This window comes from Amborella trichopoda, chromosome 6 (genome assembly GCF_054954075.1).
Source record: "Amborella trichopoda isolate Santa Cruz 75 chromosome 6, AtrichopodaSantaCruz75HAP2 v2.0, whole genome shotgun sequence".
NCBI classification, from domain to species: domain Eukaryota; kingdom Viridiplantae; phylum Streptophyta; class Magnoliopsida; order Amborellales; family Amborellaceae; genus Amborella; species Amborella trichopoda.
Genome location: NC_142341.1, coordinates 409,082 through 418,173, shown reverse-complemented (window position 1 = coordinate 418,173; position 9,092 = coordinate 409,082).

Sequence of the window (9,092 nt, the reverse complement as noted above, 5' to 3'; positions counted from 1 at the left end):
TTCAACAACAGTATAAAATTTATTTTTATCCCTAATTGTATAATCTAAAGTTCCAAAAATAGGGCAGATCGAGCAAATTTTATAAAATAATTAAAAATATTGAAATATGCAACAAAATGCATAATTTTTTAGAATTGAATTTTTTTTTTTAGGTACATCCATACTCCAAGTCAACATAATCAATTGGAGGGTTCTCCAACATCACAACAACCTTGGCTCTTAAGACAACACCCTACTTTTATGCTATAAAGTTGAAAACATTGCATAAGCATTTTGTTAAAATTATTAAAGTGTATTTTCTAGAAAGTATACTAGTTTTTATGTTATTTTATCACGAGTGATGTAGTAAGGTTGCGCTTGTAAATTTGTGCAGTAGGAAGTTGTAAAACTACTAGGCGGTTAGTAGTTATTGTTACAAGTGGGTAGTTATCGTAGGAAATATGGTTATAAAAACATCTATTTAAAGAGAGGTGTATAGTGAGAAAATTGGGGTCACATGATTAAAGATTAATCTTGAGTGTCAAGATTATAATGCATTTGTGTTCCCCGGGGCCACATGTGTTAAGGTTAATATTGTGTGTTGAGATTGTAATGCCTTTGTGTACCCCATGTTTTTCTTTAATGAAGTTTTTCTTTTACTTCATCTTGGTTCTTCTTTTTCTTTCTATTTGCTTATGAGTCTTGGGCTAATGTGGCATTATCACACTAATTGAGAAGCGGATTGCTCCGGTATTGTGGGATCCATCTTTCTCTACATGGTATCAGAGCCAGGCGATGTTGTCTTGACTCCCTTGGTGAAGAAAATCAATTGTCTTTTTTAACATGGATTCGGTAGAATGTCTAATGGTTTTAATATGGAGTTGGGAACTATTAAAACCATTGATGCGGAAGAACCTATTTGGAGGCACAAATAAAGTGACTTATCATTTGTGGGTTAAAGAGGGAGTATATTCCTAATGCTACCTATTGGTGGAATTTGAGAATCTATTTAATGGCCTGCTAAATAGTCGGATTTTCAATTTTGGGAAATGATAGAGATAATCGCATATGCATGGTCTCCTTTCTAGAAAATCAGTTTAAGAGGGAGTGTTAAAATTGTTAAAATGTCTTTTCCAGAAAGTATATTAGTTTTTATGTTATTTTATCATAAGTGATGTAGTAAAGTTGCACTTGTAAGTTTGTGTGGCAGGAAGTTGTAAAACTACTAGGTGGTTAGTAATTATAGTTGCAAGTGAGTAGTTATTGTAAGAAATATGGTTGTATAAAACGTATATTTAAAGAAAGGTGGGTGGTAAGAAAATTGGGAGCCATATTTAAAGTTAATCTTGGATGTCAAGATTGTAATGTCTTTGTGTACTCCATTATTTTTCTTTAATGCAAGTTTTTCTTTTACCTCATCTTGAATCTTCTTTCTATTTGCTTATGAGTCTTGAGTTAATGTGACATTGTTACACTAATTGAGAAGTGGATTTTCATACAATTTTATCCCAGCAACAAACGCACATATCCATAGAATTCAAGAGACATGTTTGACAAACCACTCGTTTGGTCGACATGAATGCAATTCTTGGTTTTGTTGGTGACGAGTTGGGAGAGTCATGGATTTGAAACTTATGGTGAGTTTTATCTTTTTCTAACAAATATGTCCAAGTCTACTGGACGCCAGTTTTTATATTTCTTACTTTTCAAATAAGTCTTCTCTAAAACTTGTGGATTTATATCCGGGGGCCTCCTACCTTTGAAGCCTTTTTTTTTCTTTTTTTTCCACGACATGTTATCCGTGGGACGCCTTTGAAGTCCGACTTATATCTAGGGGTGGTAATGGACTTTATCAAACTCGGGGCCCGACAAGTAGACCGATCTCGAATTTGGGTATGGGTCTAAATTTTGGACCCGAAAGATTAGGTCTGGGCCCAAAACCTAGACCTCAATACTATTTGGGTCCGAGTCTGGGCCAGTCAGACCAGATCCAAATAATATGGTATATGTGTTCAATGTTGCCGAATGGCAACACATTTGTTTTTTAGGAATTTCAGTTATTGCTCAAAACAATAAGGAATGTAGGTATTGTTGTTCAATATTGTAAATGTTGCCATATTGCCTAGATATATGATAGTAAGTGAAAAAAAAAAGAAACTTATAGTCAATGTGGCAATGGACCCGTCTAGACTCAGGACCCGACGGATAGACTTGACCTCGGGTTGAGGCATGTGTCTAAATTTTGAACCCGAAAGGTCAAGTCCTTGATCTAAAACCTGGACCCAAATACTATTTAGTCCAGGTTCGAGTCTCGCCGGACCGGACCCACTGCCACCTCCACCTCAATTCGCTTCTAAGAAATTCCATTGGTTCTTGGATAAGAGAGGCATGGTAGTGTGACAATTGGACCCTTGTGCCTACATGCTACTTCTCATGTAGGAACTGGCTAGAGTCCCATGCCTGAGTCTTTTGAGTCGAGTTTGGACCAAAGGAAGTTTTAGTCAAGGAAAGTTTAAAGATGTATAAGAAATGGGAGATTGGCGAATTTGAAGTTTTTTGGCATGGAATTGCCTGGTTCTTGATTGGTGAGTGAATAGGGAAGTCGGTTTAATAAACTTGTTCAACAATTTGAGGATAAAAGGAATTTATGTTTCTAGGTATGAATCATCATTTTTTCAAGACAATATTTACCCTTTAATTGATAAAAATAAGAGAACGTATGGTTTGTCATGATAAATTTGTCTTTAGATACAAGAAGACAGAATATTTTACACTTATCTGCCCTATTGAAATGCATGAGTATCAAGAGCACCAAAGTTGTCTTTGTTTAAAGTGAGAAAGCTTCATAAGGTGATAATAAGATCTGAAAATTGAGTAAAAATGAGTTTAAAAATATGTTCAAGATGTGAATTGGAGAGGATTTCAAGTTCTTTACATAGAGAGAAAATGCCCTCAAATTTTTACCCAAGATGACGGTTCAATACACAGAATTATAAAGATGAAGCATCGTTACGCTTCCATTATCTACTTTAACAATGATCCACCTCAACACCGCTTGCGCCCATGTGCAAGTTACACGCTTTTCATTACTCGGCATAGGCCTTCTCTTCAGATTTTGCATTAACACAGGTAAAAAGGAGACAACCTTGTGCTAGTTGCACCATCAAAATTGCAGCCAAGCTATTTACAACTTATAATTTATGTGTCATCCTCATCATCATCATTAGAACTTTTTCGCAACTAGTTGGGGTCGGATTCGTCTTTATGCTCTATAAAAGGTCACACCCTTGGTGAAATCATAAGTGTCCATATCTTTTTACACTACTTCCAACCATATCGTTTTAATCATAGCATTTGCCTCTTTTTAGCCTTCCACTTGAACTAATTTTTGACTCTTCACATGTGTTGCACTGGGTACGCGCTACATATGACTAGCTCACCTAAAGCTACTTTCTCCTCTTATCTCCTATTAGAGTCACACTTCAGTTCCCCTAAATGTATTCATTTCAAATTCTCAACATCATCTCAGCTACACTCATCTTATGGGTATATTGTTTTTTGACCGCCAACATTATGTCCCATAAAGTAATGTTGGTATCAAAACTGTCCTATAGGACTTGCCTTTTAGCTTCATTGAGTACAACACTCACATAAAATTCTAGTTGTACATCTCCATTTCGCCCACCCTACTCTAATTCTATATGCGACATATCCCTTAATCTCTTTATTTTCCTGGATTATCAATCCAAGTTATAAAAATGCAATATTTTTAATATGGGTGCGGTTTGTATAGAGCCGAGGATCTAAACAATCAAAATAAAGCACACCTTCAAATAGTGTGGAGAAATATGGTTTCAATACTAATTTTTTTTGTAATAGCCTTAAAATATATTTTCATAATTAATTATAAAATTTAAAGCTTCAAAAATAGTGTAGATCGAGCCGATCTATGAAAACTTGAAAATCTTGAAAATTGACGATCCAGAAATGCGTGACAAGATGCACTATTTCCAAAACTTAAAATCCATTTGTTTCTCATGTCTATGCATCTTGATGTCGAGATGATCAATTTGATGATATTTGGGCATCAAAACAACTTCTTGTAGTGAAATTTTTGATGTGGGCTCTAATTTGATTGCTTAGAGCTTTGGCTCTATATAATTTTTTTTTCTTTTAGTATTCTTAGCCATCAATCTTAATTACTTCCTTGTCTCTACTCCTATTATTATTAAGCTTACATTCCATATACTTTGCTTTAGTCTGGCTAATTTTAAAATATTTAGATTTGAGAGCATTCCTCTAAAGTTCTAACTTTGTGTTGACGTTGGTTCAGGTCTCATTGATCAAAACTATGTTGTCCGTGAATAACATGCACCACGATACCTCATCTCGTAGGTGCCTAGTTAAGTCATCGTTGACCCATGATGTAGACATATTGTCACTGACAACTCACTCATCTCTCCATTAATTGTCCGCACACTAATGTACAACCAATAAATTAGCATCCACTATTAGGTTAGCTGGTGTATATGTTTCTTGATTAGTCACTCTACATACATGCACAAAACAAGAGCATAGCCCCCTAATTTCATTTGTGTGAGGTCTTAGGTCTCATGGTAACCTTTGTTCTTGCTCACATCATTTCATCGTATTCATTGATTCTTTCTCCACTGCTACTCAATTACCACTCTCTTCTAATGAATTAATCCCAAACACAAATGAGCTGGATATTGTGTTCGTAACTATTCCATTCACTAAAATGTTTATTTATTTTTACAACTTCTATTTTACAACTTCAAGTGCTGGTCCTCATAAAGTTAACAAAGTGATGACATTGTAAATACCTACTTCCCCTTCAAATTTAATTTTAACCATGACATTGTGGATACCTCTTTACCCTGTATTTGTTTTGCCATGTCCCTTAGAAGTATGTATTACAATAGCGGGCAGCATGTCTATGTCTATTTATGACATTAAAATGGACAATGATTGAGTTGGAGGGAGGGGGAAAGGGGCGGCACCCGACATCCATTCCGATCATGTACCCTTTTGGTGGGCTACACCTTACCATGCCCTCCAACACCAGTCATCATTTCTACGGACGGCAATGATTCTATGTGATGTAGTTTTCTAGCGTCCAGTAGACACCAGTGTCATTGGTATATATTCGAAAAGAACAATATGGTCCACATGATCAACGTAACAACATGGTCGTGAACGCTATCCTCATTCCATCAATAGCTTGGGTTGTGACGGGCAGAGATCAAATGTGAATCATTATTGATGGACCCATGATTAGTGTTAAAAAAAATTGAATCGGCCCCAAAAACTGGCCAAGAACCGGTTAACCGGCCTATTCAATGTGTCTAACGAGATAGGTTTTGGCCGATCAAAAAAGGGTCAAAAAAAAAAAAAAACAAAATATAAAAATTATATTGATGCTATTATTAAACAAAGCACATCCAAATGATGTTGAAAATTAGTAAAAATAATATATTTGAAAAAAAATAAAAAGAAGCGATTTTTGCTCAGGGGTAATTTTTGAAATTTTTCATAAAAGATAGAAAAATTAAAAAATAAGTACTTATGTCCAAAAAAAACTTTTCAATTTTTGTCAAAATAATAAAAAATATTAAAAGACACATTACAAACAAACTCCTTATTTTTTAAGATTTTATGTAACTTATTTAAAAAAATTAAAATATCAAACAGGATCACTGACAAGTTTCGATCTAATCAGCCGGTTCCGAGTTATAACGGCCGATAGCATTCACGGGTCTTGATGGACCCACGAATTAAGAAATGCACAAGACCATTTAGTGGTCTATACGTGGTCAAATATAGTTCAAACCAGCGTTTTAAAAAACGCCGAGTCGAACCGGACTCGCCCGGTTCGACTCGGAAATAGTGAAAAAGGAATCGGATCGCCCAAAAATCGGAAATCGTCCGGTTCTAGAGAGAACCGGACGATTCTGTACAGTGAATCGCCGATTCACTGTACGGAATCGGCGAGTCCGAACAGTGAATAGGCGATTCCGTACGGATTTTTTTTTTTTTTTTTTTTTTTTTTTGGGTAATCCATGATAGATTTTTTTGTAATCCATGATCGAATTTTTTGGTTTTTTGTAACCCATAATAGAATTTTTTGTAATCCATGATCGAAATGTTTGTTTTCTTTTCTTGTAATCCATGATCGATTTTTTTGTTTTTTTTTTTTTTTTTGTAACCCATGATAGAATTTTTTGTAATCCATGATCGAATGTTTTGTAATATATGATCGAAATGTTTGTTTTTTTTTTGTAATCCATGATCGAAATGTTTGTTTGTTTTTTTTTAATCCATGATTGAATTTTTTGTTTTTTGCTTTTTTTGTAACCCATGATAGAGTTTTTTGTAATCCATGATTGAATTTTTTGTAATCTATGATCGAACTATTTTTTTCTTTTTTTGTAATCCACGATTGAATTTTTTGTTTTTTTTGTTTGTTTTTTTTTGTAATCCATGATCGAATTTTATGTAATCCATGATCGAATTTTATGTAATCCATGATCGAATTTTATGTAATCCATGATTGAATTTTTTGAAAATTTGTGATTTTTTTTGTTTAATCCATGATCGAATTTTTTTTTGTAATCCATGATAGAATTTTTTGAAAATTTGTGATTTTTTTTTTAATCCATGATCGATTTTTTGAAAATTTGTTTTTTTTTTTTTTTAATCCATATTATTCAAAGAGAAAACGAGAGAGATGATGATTCTGAGGCCACCCTATCCCAGCCATATTATTTACATATCGAGTCCCAACAGCAACAGTGTAGGGATGAGCACGAAATACTGTAAATTAAATGCTGAATGGCGGTTCATGCAGAGAAAGAACATATCAATATTCACATATTCATTCAAAAACATGAAAATTCTTAATGGAGTACCCTCATTTTTTATTGAATTCCTAAAAACCAATATTTATAATGAATTTTAATAATTTTTTCGGATTTTTTTGAAGCTTTATTCTGACCGATTCACCCGATTCCGATCCGGATCGCCGATTCGCCGATCCGGATCGGTTTTTAAAAAGCCCGATCCAAGTCACCGATCCGGTTTTTAAACCATTGGTTCAAACAAAGAAATATGGCCCTACTCAATGGAGACCATGATTGCATGACAAAGATTATGAGATATTCATTTCTATCATGGTCCTGTAAACTTAGACACCAAGTAGAAGATTGGGCCCCATTTTAAACTTAGACACCAAGGAGGGAGCCCATCTTGTTATTAGTCACATCAAATTATATATTTTATTGTTTTTAGCCCCAACAAACAATTGGAACGTACATATGCGGGTCCACCCACTTTTTTCCTTTGTCCACGCATTCATTTCTTCCATCCTAAGGAACTCACATGCATTTCTTCCATCCTAAGGAACTCACATGCATTTCTTCCATGCTAAGAATAGCTTTTGATAGACAAATGAAGTACAGTGATATTAGAGTTAGTCCCAGGCTTTAGTATTGAAAATGAAATTACATATATTAAAATTAGAGCCCATCTCAAAAATTTCACTGGACGAGGTTGTTTTGATGTTTAAATATCATTAAATTGATCATCGTGACATCAAGATGCATGGACATGAAAAAAAATTGGATTTCAATTTTCAATATTTTCAAGTTCTCCTAGATTTGCTCAATCTACCCTATTGTTTAAGTTTTAAATTTTATAATTAGATATAAAAATATATTTTGAGGCTATCACAAAAAATTTCAGTATTGAAATCGTGTTTCTCGATACTACTTGAATATGTGCTCTATTTTGATTGTTTAGAGCCTCGGCTCTATACAAATTGCACCATTAAAATAATGCTGGAAAGTGCAGTTTAAAAAATTTATAGCCTTCTGCTCATAAATTTTGAAGCCCTGAAAATGTCACATTCTCAATGATAGGGTTAAAATTTCTATACAATCAAAATTACATGCATTTTTTTTATGCCAAGGCTAAAAAGAAAATGGTCCAACTCTTGTTACGAATTGGGTATTTAGCACATGTATTACACAATCAGTAAGTTGTAGTTCAAATGGACATTAAATATTTTTTGTTGGGTAATTAAATGGACATTAAAGACACAATATGCAAGTCCACAAATAGATTATTTCCTTAAGAATGAAAAATAAAAGGAAAAGTTGTGCAAAATGGAAAAACTTTTACCTAACAAAAAATTATGAGATTTTGAAATTGTCTTTCAAAACACAGATTTAAAAGGATAAAATAAAATTTAGAATAATACAGTAAAGGGAAAAAATATGGTTGATGTCGAGTTTCGAAGATTTGTAGCTGCAGGGACCGCCTGGGTCTAGTATTGTCCATTGTGGTCTATGTATTGGAGTTTAAAATGGGAAAAGAATGTATTTTTAAATTAAATATTACTGATTTATGTACATTGTTTAAAAAATATTCAATATAACATATTCTATAACATACACAATACTCATTAGTATGCTCAGGGAAAAAGTGTTCAGAAAAACAAGTTTGCACAGCAACCAATTTTACGAAGGACACGGTTTTTATGCGGCCTGCCTGTATATTATAGAAATTCGGGCTTGACAATAAATATATTTTTAAATATAATTTGATCTTAATTTTTTGAGCATATATAATTTTTAACATGGAGATCATGAATATGAAAAAAATAAAAAAAAATTAAAAACTCTAACTAATAATTATATTGAAAAAACATTTGGACCCCGTTAGTTACAACTGTTTTTAGTTGGACCACCTATTTGCATCCATCATTAAGATGGATGCTTTATACTCTGGACCGCATATGGTAGAAATGCGGTCCAGCCCGCATGAAATAATTTTCCTTCTATCTAAAACTAAGCAAACATAACAGATGTTATATCACTTGCAATTTGAAATTTCATAAATTGATGATATATTGGCGATCATGGTAATATATAATGGCCAATATAAACCTCAAAATCACCGATATTTTACCATATTTAATAACTTTGATTGTATAGGATACATTGTTCTAACTTCTAAATTTCAACCCTAACATGGTTCATTGGACTTTAGCTAGGTTTTTATCTCTTTTGTGTTAGGAGCGGACCTATCCATCG